Source organism: Pleurodeles waltl, chromosome 5 (assembly GCF_031143425.1).
Source record: "Pleurodeles waltl isolate 20211129_DDA chromosome 5, aPleWal1.hap1.20221129, whole genome shotgun sequence".
NCBI classification, from domain to species: Eukaryota; Metazoa; Chordata; class Amphibia; order Caudata; family Salamandridae; genus Pleurodeles; species Pleurodeles waltl.
In genome coordinates, this window is record NC_090444.1 from 1,872,784,342 (window position 1) to 1,872,798,638 (window position 14,297).

The 14,297-nt window shown below is 59.9% G+C and overlaps 1 protein-coding gene across 6 annotated transcripts in view; it reads right to left on the minus strand.

The window, feature by feature from the left end:
* KLHDC3 (kelch domain containing 3) overlaps positions 1–6,278 on the minus strand; it is a 344,468-nt gene extending 338,190 nt beyond the window's left edge. For 5 of the 6 annotated variants that reach the window (XR_011203919.1, XM_069236430.1, XM_069236428.1 and 2 more), the window contains exon 1: positions 6,194–6,278. The gene's annotated coding sequence lies outside the window, so the exon portion shown is untranslated. Of the gene's footprint in view, positions 1–1,827; positions 1,846–6,193 lie in introns of those variants that run through there. The other variant, XM_069236427.1, reaches the window with a different exon arrangement.
* Positions 6,279–14,297: the final 8,019 nt, after the last annotated feature.

Below are 14,297 nucleotides of genomic sequence, written 5' to 3' on the forward strand. Positions count from 1 at the left end.
CCAAAAAGTAAGTTTCCTCACTGCGCAGAGGGTACCAATTTCTTGAGACTACCCTCTTAATTTGTGGTCTCAAAGACAGCCGCTGACCACTGTGGGACCCAGACTTTCCGCTGCGCCTTTAGGTGGAGAAGCCGCCTAGGTCACAAGGCCAGTACTGACTGGTCCAGCTTGTAGGGTCCCCACTGAAGACCTCGATCTCAGTCTGCTCCGCATTCAGCCTCAAAGAGTCGCTTGCATCCATTTGCAGATAAAACGCATGAGTCTTTGAACCAGTGGTTGTGACCCTCACTGCACAGAAAATCTCACAATGAGTGTGTGCTGGCTTCAATGCGCACCTCTTGGTGTCTGCACAGAGTACTAGGACCCACTGCATTCCAGCTGAAGAAAGAGCTGCCAGGTCTGGAAAGTGCAAAGTTCCGCCTCTGGCTGCTTCACTAATGAGGATGGAATAAATATGGCTTACTTTTGAGAATCAACAGAGAGAAATTAAGGTATTTATCTTCATCTATAGCTCTTTATTTCTAAAGCACAAACCAGGCCCAGTCGGGCGTCGGAGCACTGTACAAAGAGTAAGTAAAGTGGAGTAAACAAACCCTTGTCCGACCAGTGTGATACGTGCAGGTGCTTACTCACAGCATGTCCTGAGCAGAGGTCAGGAAGGCTTGGGCAATACTTGATGCATCATGTGAGGAGCCCACTGGCCAGCAGCCCAGACTGATCATCAGCTGCGCCAGGGGAGGGGTCACGGCAGAAAGTGTGGGGCAAGGGAGGGCAGGTGTGTCTCCACAACGCTGCAGGTAGGATGATTCACATTTGTGGCACAGAATGTGATGGGGCCATTTCAAGGGAATCCCTGGTCTTCTCTCTGATCGTACACCACAGAGAGAGATGGTCATTCAATCAATCAGTCGATTTGTAGAGTGCTGCTTGTCACCTGTGAGGGTATCCAGGCGCTGTTTCACTGCCATCTAATAGCACAGCCTCCTCACACAAACCTGCGTTCACCAGTTACAACGTGGACACCAGCCCTCGACAACATCACCCCAACAAAGACCGACACAGCCTCCCATCAGCATGGAGAAGATGCTGGGTCACACCAGAGTGGAGGCCACTCAAACCCAACAACAGATCTCTGGAGGGGGCAGCAAGAGGACGAGCACGACACAAAGGCCACACTAACTCATCACCACCACTAGACAACTGATGAAGGTGCCACAGCTCTCAGCGCACCCATGAGGCAACCTGCCCAACACAGGAGCTTCAGAAGAGAAATGCGAGATTGATGAACCCAGAATGTTCAACCTCCAAAACCAACCACACAAGAGCCATGTGGCACCTTCCGTGACCACTCATCTGCAAGGAAGGTTATTCCCCTCTGGTCCCTCCTGTGCATGCAGTCTTCTCCTAGGGTGCTGCCTTCCCCCCTCAGTGCCCTCTGCCCCCCCCTCCACTATCTGCAGTCCTCTCCTGGGGTGCTGCCTCCCCCCGTGCCCTCTGCCCCCTCCCCCACCTCCAGTACCTGCAGTCTTCTCTTGGGGGTGCTGCCACTCCCCCCCAGTGCCCTCTGCCCCCCTCCTGTACCTGTAATCTTCTCTTGGGGTGCTGCCACTCCCCCCCAGTGCCCTCTTCCCCCCTCCTGTACCTGTAATCTTCTCTTGGGGTGCTGCCACTCCTCCCTCCCCCCCCCCCCCCCCAGTGCCCTCTGGCCCCCTCCCTCCTGCAGACTCTCCCCGCTCTCCCCCCAGGTCCCTCTTTTCCTCCAGACTCCCCCCAGGTCCCTCCTTTACCCCCAGACTCCCCCTCTCTCCCCCCAGGTCCCTCCTTTACCTCCAGACTCCCCCTCTCTCCCCCCAGGTCCCTCCTTTACCTCCAGACTCCCCCTCTCTCCCCCCAGGCCCCTCCTTTACCCCCAGACTCCCCCTCTCACCCCCAGGTCCCTGCTTTACCCCCAGACTCCCCCTCTCACCCCCAGGTCCCTGCTTTACCCCCAGACTCCCCCTCTCACCCCCAGGTCCCTGCTTTACCCCCAGACTCCCCCTCTCTCCCCCCAGGTCCCTCCCTTACCCCCAGACTCCCCCTCTCTCCCCCCAGGTCCCTCCTTTACCCTCAGACTCCCCCTCTCTCCCCCCAGATCCCTCCTTTACCCCAGACTCCCCCTCTCTCCCCCCAGGTCCCTCCTTTACCCCCAGACTCCCCCTCTCTCCCCCAAGGTCCCTCCTTTACCTCCAGACTCCCTCTCTCTCCCCCCAGGTCCCTCCTTTACCTCCAGACTCCCCCTCACTCCCCCCAGGCCCCTCCTTTACCCCCAGACTCCCCCTCACTCCCCCCAGGTCCCTCCTTTACCTCCAGACTCCCCCTCACTCCCCCCAGGCCCCTCCTTTACCTCCAGACTCCCCCTCACTCCCCCCAGGCCCCTCCTTTACCCCCAGACTCCCCCTCTCTCCCCCCAGGTCCCTCCTTTACCCCCAGACTCCCCCTCTCACCCCCAGGTCCCTCCTTTACCCCCAGACTCCCCCTCTCACCCCCCAGGTCCCTCCTTTACCCTCAGACTCCCCCTCTCACCCCCCAGGTCCCTCCTTTACCCTCAGACTCCCCCTCACTCCCCCAGGTCCCTCCTTTACCCCCAGACTCCCCCTCACTCCCCCCAGTTCCCTCCTTTACCTCCAGACTCCCCCTCTCTCCCCCCAGGTCCCTCCTTTACCCCCAGACTCCCCCTCTCTCCCCCCAGGTCCCTCCTTTACCCCCAGACTCCCCCTCTCTCCCCCCAGGTCCCTCCTTTACCCCCAGACTCCCCCTCTCTCCCCCCAGGTCCCTCCTTTACCCCCAGACTCCCCCTCTCTCCCCCCAGGTCCCTCCTTTACCCCCAGACTCCCCCTCTCTCCCCCCAGGTCCCTCCTTTACCCCCAGACTCCCCCTCTCTCCCCCCAGGTCCCTCCTTTACCTCCAGACTCCCCCTCTCTCCCCCCAGGTCCCTCCTTTACCTCCAGACTCCCCCTCACTCCCCCCAGGCCCCTCCTTTACCCCCAGACTCCCCCTCACTCCCCCCAGGCCCCTCCTTTACCCCCAGACTCCCCCTCACTCCCCCCCAGGCCCCTCCTTTACCCCCAGACTCCCCCTCTCTCCCCCCCAGGTCCCTCCTTTACCCCCAGACTCCCTCTCTCACCCCCCAGGTCCCTCCTTTACCTCCAGACTCCCCCTCTCTCCCCCCAGGTCCCTCCTTTACCCCCAGACTCCCCCTCTCACCCCCAGGTCCCTCCTTTACCTCCAGACTCCCCCTCTCTCCCCCCAGGTCCCTCCTTTACCCCCAGACTCCCCCTCTCTCCCCCCAGGTCCCTCCTTTACCCCCAGACTCCCCCTCTCTCCCCCCAGGTCCCTCCTTTACCCCCAGACTCCCCCTCTCTCCCCCCAGGTCCCTCCTTTACCCCCAGACTCCCCCTCTCTCCCCCCAGGTCCCTCCTTTACCTCCAGACTCCCCCTCACTCCCCCCAGGCCCCTCCTTTACCCCCAGACTCCCCCTCTCTCCCCCCAGGTCCCTCCTTTACCTCCAGACTCCCCCTCACTCCCCCCAGGTCCCTCCTTTACCTCCAGACTCCCCCTCTCTCCCCCCAGGTCCCTCCTTTACCCCCAGACTCCCCCTCTCTCCCCCCCAGGTCCCTCCTTTACCTCCAGACTCCCCCTCACTCCCCCCAGGTCCCTCCTTTACCTCCAGACTCCCCCTCTCACCCCCCAGGTCCCTCCTTTACCCTCAGACTCCCCCTCACTCCCCCAGGTCCCTCCTTTACCTCCAGACTCCCCCTCTCACCCCCAGGTCCCTGCTTTACCCCCAGACTCCCCCTCTCTCCCCCCAGGCCCCTCCTTTACCCCCAGACTCCCCCTCTCACCCCCAGGTCCCTGCTTTACCCCCAGACTCCCCCTCTCTCCCCCCAGGTCCCTCCTTTACCTCCAGACTCCCCCTCACTCCCCCCAGGCCCCTCCTTTACCCCCAGACTCCCCCTCTCTCCCCCCAGGTCCCTCCTTTACCTCCAGACTCCCCCTCACTCCCCCCAGGTCCCTCCTTTACCTCCAGACTCCCCCTCTCTCCCCCCAGGTCCCTCCTTTACCCCCAGACTCCCCCTCTCTCCCCCCCAGGTCCCTCCTTTACCCCCAGACTCCCCCTCTCTCCCCCCCCAGGTCCCTCCTTTACCCCCAGACTCCCCCTCTCACCCCCAGGTCCCTGCTTTACCCCCAGACTCCCCCTCTCTCCCCCCAGGCCCCTCCTTTACCCCCAGACTCCCCCTCACTCCCCCCAGGTCCCTCCTTTACCCCCAGACTCCCCCCTCTCACCCCCAGGTCCCTCCTTTACCCCCAGACTCCCCCTCTCTCCCCCAAGGTCCCTCCTTTACCCCCAGACTCCCCCTCTCTCCCCCCCAGGTCCCTCCTTTACCCCCAGACTCCCCCTCTCTCCCCCCCCAGGTCCCTCCTTTACCCCCAGACTCCCCCTCTCTCCCCCCAGGCCCCTCCTTTACCCCCAGACTCCCCCTCTCTCCCCCCAGGTCCCTCCTTTACCTCCAGACTCCCCCTCACTCCCCCCAGGTCCCTCCTTTACCTCCAGACTCCCCCTCTCTCCCCCCAGGTCCCTCCTTTACCCCCAGACTCCCCCTCTCTCCCCCCCAGGTCCCTCCTTTACCCCAGACTCCCCCTCTCTCCCCCCCCAGGTCCCTCCTTTACCCCCAGACTCCCCCTCTCACCCCCAGGTCCCTGCTTTACCCCCAGACTCCCCCTCTCTCCCCCCAGGTCCCTCCTTTACCCCCAGACTCCCCCTCACTCCCCCCAGGCCCCTCCTTTACCCCCAGACTCCCCCTCTCTCCCCCCAGGTCCCTCCTTTACCTCCAGACTCCCCCTCACTCCCCCCAGGTCCCTCCTTTACCTCCAGACTCCCCCTCTCTCCCCCCAGGTCCCTCCTTTACCCCCAGACTCCCCCTCTCTCCCCCCCAGGTCCCTCCTTTACCCCCAGACTCCCCCTCTCTCCCCCCCCAGGTCCCTCCTTTACCCCCAGACTCCCCCTCTCACCCCCAGGTCCCTGCTTTACCCCCAGACTCCCCCTCTCTCCCCCCAGGCCCCTCCTTTACCCCCAGACTCCCCCTCACTCCCCCCAGGTCCCTCCTTTACCCCCAGACTCCCCCTCTCACCCCCAGGTCCCTCCTTTACCCCCAGACTCCCCCTCTCTCCCCCAAGGTCCCTCCTTTACCCCCAGACTCCCCCTCTCTCCCCCCCAGGTCCCTCCTTTACCCCCAGACTCCCCCTCTCTCCCCCCCCAGGTCCCTCCTTTACCCCCAGACTCCCCCTCTCTCCCCCCAGGCCCCTCCTTTACCCCCAGACTCCCCCTCACTCCCCCCAGGTCCCTCCTTTACCTCCAGACTCCCCCTCTCTCCCCCCAGGTCCCTCCTTTACCCCAGACTCCCCCTCTCTCCCCCCCAGGTCCCTCCTTTACCCCCAGACTCCCCCTCTCTCCCCCCCCAGGTCCCTCCTTTACCCCCAGACTCCCCCTCTCACCCCCAGGTCCCTGCTTTACCCCCAGACTCCCCCTCTCTCCCCCCAGGCCCCTCCTTTACCCCCAGACTCCCCCTCACTCCCCCCAGGTCCCTCCTTTACCCCCAGACTCCCCCTCTCACCCCCAGGTCCCTCCTTTACCCCCAGACTCCCCCTCTCACCCCCAGGTCCCTCCTTTACCCCCAGACTCCCCCTCTCACCCCCAGGTCCCTCCTTTACCCCCAGACTCCCCCTCTCTCCCCCCCCCAGGTCCCTGCTTTACCCCCAGACTCCCCCTCTCTCCCCCCCCCAGGTCCCTCCTTTACCTCCAGACTCCCCCTCTCTCCCCCAAGGTCCCTCCTTTACCCCCAGACTCCCCCTCTCACCCCCAGGTCCCTCCTTTACCCCCAGACTCCCCCTCTCTCCCCCAAGGTCCCTCCTTTACCCCCAGACTCCCCCTCTCTCCCCCCAGGTCCCTCCTTTACCCCCAGACTCCCCCTCTCTCCCCCCCAGGTCCCTCCTTTACCTCCAGACTCCCCCTCTCACCCCCAGGTCCCTCCTTTACCCCCAGACTCCCCCTCTCACCCCCAGGTCCCTCCTTTACCCCCAGACTCCCCCTCTCTCCCCCAAGGTCCCTCCTTTACCCCCAGACTCCCCCTCTCTCCCCCCCAGGTCCCTCCTTTACCTCCAGACTCCCCCTCTCGCCTCCTGTGGCCTCAGTTAGTTGCTCTGTCTCGAGACAGCTCTTCGGACCCGGAAGTCCCGCCTCTGAGGCTGGGGCGCGGACATAGAGATAGGACACGCTGCCTGACGTCAGGCAGAGGCCTGTGCAGCCGCTAGAGCGCTAACCTCGCAGGGAGCCGGGCCTGCGCGGGCGCCATGATGGAGCGGGCCAGGTGCGGGGGGGTCTGCGGGGGGTCTGCTCCCAGGGGCCCCTCCCGCTTCCCCGTCTCCCATCAGGCCGCCTTCTCCAGAACTTCAAATCCAAGGCAAGCCCAGGAGTCCTCCTCTGGCACCCGAGGGAGCTCCTGAGGATAAGCCTCATGGTCAGCCAGGCAGGGCTCCTTAGGATTAGCCTCATGGTCAGTCAGGCAGGGCTCCTGAGGATAAACCTCATGGTCAGCCAGGCAGGGCTCCTGAGGATAAGCCTCATGGTCAGTCAGGCAGGGCTCCTGAGGATAAACCTCATGGTCAGCCAGGCAGGGCTCCTGAGGATAAGCCTCATGGTCAGTCAGGCAGGGCTCCTTAGGATTAGCCTCATGGTCAGTCAGGCAGGGCTCCTGAGGATAAACCTCATGGTCAGTCAGGCAGGGCTCCTGAGGATAAACCTCATGGTCAGTCAGGCAGGGCTCCTGAGGATAAACCTCATGGTCAGTCAGGCAGGGCTCCTGAGGATAAGCCTCATGGTCAGTCAGGCAGGGCTCCTGAGAATAAGCCTCATGGTCAGTCAGGCAGGGCTCCTGAGATAAGCCTCATGGTCAGTCAGGCAGGGCTCCTGAGATAAGCCTCATGGTCAGCCAGGCAGGGCTCCTGAGGATAAGCCTCATGGTCAGCCAGGCAGGGCTCCTGAGGATAAGCCTCATGGTCAGTCAGGCAGGGCTCCTGAGAATAAACCTCATGGTCAGTCAGGCAGGGCTCCTGAGATAAACCTCATGGTCAGCCAGGCAGGGCTCCTGAGGATAAGCCTCATGGTCAGCCAGGCAGGGCTCCTGAGGATAAACCTCATGGTCAGTCAGGCAGGGCTCCTGAGGATTAGCCTCATGGTCAGTCAGGCAGGGCTCCTGAGGATAAGCCTCATGGTCAGTCAGGCAGGGCTCCTGAGAATAAGCCTCATGGTCAGTCAGGCAGGGCTCCTGAGGATAAACCTCATGGTCAGTCAGGCAGGGCTCCTGAGGATAAGCCTCATGGTCAGTCAGGCAGGGCTCCTGAGAATAACCTCATGGTCAGTCAGGCAGGGCTCCTGAGATAAACCTCATGGTCAGTCAGGCAGGGCTCCTGAGATAAACCTCATGGTCAGTCAGGCAGGGCTCCTGAGAATAAGCCTCATGGTCAGTCAGGCAGGGCTCCTGAGATAAACCTCATGGTCAGTCAGGCAGGGCTCCTGAGAATAAGCCTCATGGTCAGTCAGGCAGGGCTCCTGAGATAAACCTCATGGTCAGTCAGGCAGGGCTCCTGAGGATAAACCTCATGGTCAGTCAGTCAGGCAGGGCTCCTGAGATAAACCTCATGGTCAGTCAGGCAGGGCTCCTGAGGATAAACCTCATGGTCAGTCAGTCAGGCAGGGCTCCTGAGGATAAACCTCATGGTCAGTCAGGCAGGGCTCCTGAGGATAAGCCTCATGGTCAGTCAGGCAGGGCTCCTGAGGATAAGCCTCATGGTCAGCCAGGCAGGGCTCCTGAGGATAAGCCTCATGGTCAGTCAGGCAGGGCTCCTGAGGATTAGCCTCATGGTCAGTCAGGCAGGGCTCCTGAGGATAAGCCTCATGGTCAGTCAGGCAGGGCTCCTGAGATAAACCTCATGGTCAGTCAGGCAGGGCTCCTGAGAATAAACCTCATGGTCAGTCAGGCAGGGCTCCTGAGAATAAGCCTCATGGTCAGTCAGGCAGGGCTCCTGAGATAAACCTCATGGTCAGTCAGGCAGGGCTCCTGAGAATAAGCCTCATGGTCAGTCAGGCAGGGCTCCTGAGATAAACCTCATGGTCAGTCAGGCAGGGCTCCTGAGGATAAACCTCATGGTCAGTCAGGCAGGGCTCCTGAGGATAAACCTCATGGTCAGCCAGGCAGGGCTCCTGAGGATAAGCCTCATGGTCAGTCAGGCAGGGATCCTGAGGATAAGCCTCATGGTCAGCCAGGCAGGGCTCCTGAGGATAAGCCTCATGGTCAGCCAGGCAGGGCTCCTGAGGATAAGCCTCATGGTCAGTCAGGCAGGGCTCCTGAGGATTAGCCTCATGGTCAGTCAGGCAGGGCTCCTGAGAATAAGCCTCATGGTCAGTCAGGCAGGGCTCCTGAGGATAAGCCTCATGGTCAGTCAGGCAGGGCTCCTGAGAATAAGCCTCATGGTCAGTCAGGCAGGGCTCCTGAGATAAACCTCATGGTCAGTCAGGCAGGGCTCCTGAGGTAAACCTCATGGTCAGTCAGGCAGGGCTCCTGAGAATAAGCCTCATGGTCAGTCAGGCAGGGCTCCTGAGGATAAGCCTCATGGTCAGTCAGGCAGGGCTCCTGAGATAAACCTCATGGTCAGTCAGGCAGGGCTCCTGAGGATAAGCCTCATGGTCAGTCAGGCAGGGCTCCTGAGATAAACCTCATGGTCAGTCAGGCAGGGCTCCTGAGGATAAGCCTCATGGTCAGTCAGGCAGGGCTCCTGAGGATAAGCCTCATGGTCAGACAGGCAGGGCTCCTGAGATAAACCTCATGGTCAGTCAGGCAGGGCTCCTGAGAATAAGCCTCATGGTCAGTCAGGCAGGGCTCCTGAGATAAGCCTCATGGTCAGTCAGGCAGGGCTCCTGAGGATAAACCTCATAGTCAGTCAGGCAGGGCTCCTGAGGATTAGCCTCATGGTCAGTCAGGCAGGGCTCCTGAGATAAGCCTCATGGTCAGTCAGGCAGGGCTCCTGAGGATAAGCCTCATGGTCAGCCAGGCAGGGCTCCTGAGGATAAGCCTCATGGTCAGTCAGGCAGGGCTCCTGAGGATTAGCCTCATGGTCAGTCAGGCAGGGCTCCTGAGGATAAGCCTCATGGTCAGTCAGGCAGGGCTCCTGAGGATAAGCCTCATGGTCAGTCAGGCAGGGCTCCTGAGAATAAGCCTCATGGTCAGTCAGGCAGGGCTCCTGAGAATAAGCCTCATGGTCAGTCAGGCAGGGCTCCTGAGATAAACCTCATGGTCAGTCAGGCAGGGCTCCTGAGGATAAACCTCATGGTCAGTCAGTCAGGCAGGGCTCCTGAGGATAAACCTCATGGTCAGTCAGGCAGGGCTCCTGAGGATAAACCTCATGGTCAGCCAGGCAGGGCTCCTGAGGATAAGCCTCATGGTCAGTCAGGCAGGGCTCCTGAGGATAAGCCTCATGGTCAGCCAGGCAGGGCTCCTGAGGATAAGCCTCATGGTCAGTCAGGCAGGGCTCCTGAGGATAAGCCTCATGGTCAGCCAGGCAGGGCTCCTGAGGATAAACCTCATGGTCAGCCAGGCAGGGCTCCTGAGGATAAACCTCATGGTCAGCCAGGCAGGGCTCCTGAGGATAAGCCTCATGGTCAGCCAGGCAGGGCTCCTGAGGATAAGCCTCATGGTCAGTCAGGCAGGGCTCCTGAGAATAAGCCTCATGGTCAGTCAGGCAGGGCTCCTGAGATAAACCTCATGGTCAGTCAGGCAGGGCTCCTGAGATAAACCTCATGGTCAGTCAGGCAGGGCTCCTGAGATAAACCTCATGGTCAGTCAGGCAGGGCTCCTCAGATAAACCTCATGGTCAGTCAGGCAGGGCTCCTGAGGATAAACCTCATGGTCAGTCAGGCAGGGCTCCTGAGAATAAGCCTCATGGTCAGTCAGGCAGGGCTCCTGAGATAAACCTCATGGTCAGTCAGGCAGGGCTCCTGAGAATAAGCCTCATGGTCAGTCAGGCAGGGCTCCTGAGATAAACCTCATGGTCAGTCAGGCAGGGCTCCTGAGGATAAACCTCATGGTCAGTCAGTCAGGCAGGGCTCCTGAGGATAAACCTCATGGTCAGTCAGGCAGGGCTCCTGAGGATAAACCTCATGGTCAGTCAGGCAGGGCTCCTGAGGATAAGCCTCATGGTCAGTCAGGCAGGGCTCCTGAGAATAACCTCATGGTCAGTCAGGCAGGGCTCCTGAGATAAACCTCATGGTCAGTCAGGCAGGGCTCCTGAGATAAACCTCATGGTCAGTCAGGCAGGGCTCCTGAGAATAAGCCTCATGGTCAGTCAGGCAGGGCTCCTGAGATAAACCTCATGGTCAGTCAGGCAGGGCTCCTGAGGTAAACCTCATGGTCAGTCAGGCAGGGCTCCTGAGATAAACCTCATGGTCAGTCAGGCAGGGCTCCTGAGATAAACCTCATGGTCAGTCAGGCAGGGCTCCTGAGATAAACCTCATGGTCAGTCAGGCAGGGCTCCTGAGAATAAGCCTCATGGTCAGTCAGGCAGGGCTCCTGAGATAAACCTCATGGTCAGTCAGGCAGGGCTCCTGAGGTAAACCTCATGGTCAGTCAGGCAGGGCTCCTGAGAATAAGCCTCATGGTCAGTCAGGCAGGGCTCCTGAGGATAAGCCTCATGGTCAGTCAGGCAGGGCTCCTGAGATAACCCCCTGATGGTCAGTCAGGCAGGGCTCCTGAGGATAAGCCTCATGGTCAGTCAGGCAGGGCTCCTGAGATAAACCTCATGGTCAGTCAGGCAGGGCTCCTGAGGATAAGCCTCATGGTCAGTCAGGCAGGGCTCCTGAGGATAAGCCTCATGGTCAGACAGGCAGGGCTCCTGAGATAAACCTCATGGTCAGTCAGGCAGGGCTCCTGGGAATAAGCCTCATGGTCAGTCAGGCAGGGCTCCTGAGATAAGCCTCATGGTCAGTCAGGCAGGGCTCCTGAGGATAAACCTCATAGTCAGTCAGGCAGGGCTCCTGAGGATTAGCCTCATGGTCAGTCAGGCAGGGCTCCTGAGATAAGCCTCATGGTCAGTCAGGCAGGGCTCCTGAGGATAAGCCTCATGGTCAGCCAGGCAGGGCTCCTGAGGATAAGCCTCATGGTCAGTCAGGCAGGGCTCCTGAGGATTAGCCTCATGGTCAGTCAGGCAGGGCTCCTGAGGATAAGCCTCATGGTCAGTCAGGCAGGGCTCCTGAGGATAAGCCTCATGGTCAGTCAGGCAGGGCTCCTGAGAATAAGCCTCATGGTCAGTCAGGCAGGGCTCCTGAGAATAAGCCTCATGGTCAGTCAGGCAGGGCTCCTGAGATAAACCTCATGGTCAGTCAGGCAGGGCTCCTGAGGATAAACCTCATGGTCAGTCAGTCAGGCAGGGCTCCTGAGGATAAACCTCATGGTCAGTCAGGCAGGGCTCCTGAGGATAAACCTCATGGTCAGCCAGGCAGGGCTCCTGAGGATAAGCCTCATGGTCAGTCAGGCAGGGCTCCTGAGGATAAGCCTCATGGTCAGCCAGGCAGGGCTCCTGAGGATAAGCCTCATGGTCAGTCAGGCAGGGCTCCTGAGGATAAGCCTCATGGTCAGCCAGGCAGGGCTCCTGAGGATAAACCTCATGGTCAGCCAGGCAGGGCTCCTGAGGATAAACCTCATGGTCAGCCAGGCAGGGCTCCTGAGGATAAGCCTCATGGTCAGCCAGGCAGGGCTCCTGAGGATAAGCCTCATGGTCAGTCAGGCAGGGCTCCTGAGAATAAGCCTCATGGTCAGTCAGGCAGGGCTCCTGAGATAAACCTCATGGTCAGTCAGGCAGGGCTCCTGAGATAAACCTCATGGTCAGTCAGGCAGGGCTCCTGAGATAAACCTCATGGTCAGTCAGGCAGGGCTCCTCAGATAAACCTCATGGTCAGTCAGGCAGGGCTCCTGAGGATAAACCTCATGGTCAGTCAGGCAGGGCTCCTGAGAATAAGCCTCATGGTCAGTCAGGCAGGGCTCCTGAGATAAACCTCATGGTCAGTCAGGCAGGGCTCCTGAGAATAAGCCTCATGGTCAGTCAGGCAGGGCTCCTGAGATAAACCTCATGGTCAGTCAGGCAGGGCTCCTGAGGATAAACCTCATGGTCAGTCAGTCAGGCAGGGCTCCTGAGGATAAACCTCATGGTCAGTCAGGCAGGGCTCCTGAGGATAAACCTCATGGTCAGCCAGGCAGGGCTCCTGAGGATAAGCCTCATGGTCAGTCAGGCAGGGATCCTGAGGATAAGCCTCATGGTCAGCCAGGCAGGGCTCCTGAGGATAAGCCTCATGGTCAGCCAGGCAGGGCTCCTGAGGATAAGCCTCATGGTCAGTCAGGCAGGGCTCCTGAGGATTAGCCTCATGGTCAGTCAGGCAGGGCTCCTGAGAATAAGCCTCATGGTCAGTCAGGCAGGGCTCCTGAGGATAAGCCTCATGGTCAGTCAGGCAGGGCTCCTGAGGATAAGCCTCATGGTCAGTCAGGCAGGGCTCCTGAGAATAAGCCTCATGGTCAGTCAGGCAGGGCTCCTGAGATAAACCTCATGGTCAGTCAGGCAGGGCTCCTGAGGTAAACCTCATGGTCAGTCAGGCAGGGCTCCTGAGGATAAGCCTCATGGTCAGCCAGGCAGGGCTCCTGAGATAAACCTCATGGTCAGTCAGGCAGGGCTCCTGAGGATAAGCCTCATGGTCAGTCAGGCAGGGCTCCTGAGATAAACCTCATGGTCAGTCAGGCAGGGCTCCTGAGGATAAGCCTCATGGTCAGTCAGGCAGGGCTCCTGAGATAAACCTCATGGTCAGTCAGGCAGGGCTCCTGAGGATAAGCCTCATGGTCAGTCAGGCAGGGCTCCTGAGGATAAGCCTCATGGTCAGACAGGCAGGGCTCCTGAGATAAACCTCATGGTCAGTCAGGCAGGGCTCCTGAGAATAAGCCTCATGGTCAGTCAGGCAGGGCTCCTGAGATAAGCCTCATGGTCAGTCAGGCAGGGCTCCTGAGGATAAACCTCATAGTCAGTCAGGCAGGGCTCCTGAGGATTAGCCTCATGGTCAGTCAGGCAGGGCTCCTGAGATAAGCCTCATGGTCAGCCAGGCAGGGCTCCTGAGGATAAGCCTCATGGTCAGCCAGGCAGGGCTCCTGAGGATTAGCCTCATGGTCAGTCAGGCAGGGCTCCTGAGGATAAGCCTCATGGTCAGTCAGGCAGGGCTCCTGAGAATAAGCCTCATGGTCAGTCAGGCAGGGCTCCTGAGATAAACCTCATGGTCAGTCAGGCAGGGCTCCTGAGATAAACCTCATGGTCAGTCAGGCAGGGCTCCTGAGGATAAACCTCATGGTCAGTCAGGCAGGGCTCCTGAGAATAAGCCTCATGGTCAGTCAGGCAGGGCTCCTGAGATAAACCTCATGGTCAGTCAGGCAGGGCTCCTGAGAATAAGCCTCATGGTCAGTCAGGCAGGGCTCCTGAGATAAACCTCATGGTCAGTCAGGCAGGGCTCCTGAGGATAAACCTCATGGTCAGTCAGTCAGGCAGGGCTCCTGAGGATAAACCTCATGGTCAGTCAGGCAGGGCTCCTGAGGATAAACCTCATGGTCAGCCAGGCAGGGCTCCTGAGGATAAGCCTCATGGTCAGTCAGGCAGGGCTCCTGAGGATAAGCCTCATGGTCAGCCAGGCAGGGCTCCTGAGGATAAGCCTCATGGTCAGCCAGGCAGGGCTCCTGAGGATAAGCCTCATGGTCAGTCAGGCAGGGCTCCTGAGGATTAGCCTCATGGTCAGTCAGGCAGGGCTCCTGAGAATAAGCCTCATGGTCAGTCAGGCAGGGCTCCTGAGGATAAGCCTCATGGTCAGTCAGGCAGGGCTCCTGAGGATAAGCCTCATGGTCAGTCAGGCAGGGCTCCTGAGAATAAGCCTCATGGTCAGTCAGGCAGGGCTCCTGAGATAAACCTCATGGTCAGTCAGGCAGGGCTCCTGAGGTAAACCTCATGGTCAGTCAGGCAGGGCTCCTGAGGATAAGCCTCATGGTCAGCCAGGCAGGGCTCCTGAGATAAACCTCATGGTCAGTCAGGCAGGGCTCCTGAGAATAAGCCTCATGGTCAGTCAGGCAGGGCTCCTGAGGATAAGCCTCATGGTCAGTCAGGCAGGGCTCCTGAGATAAACCTCATGG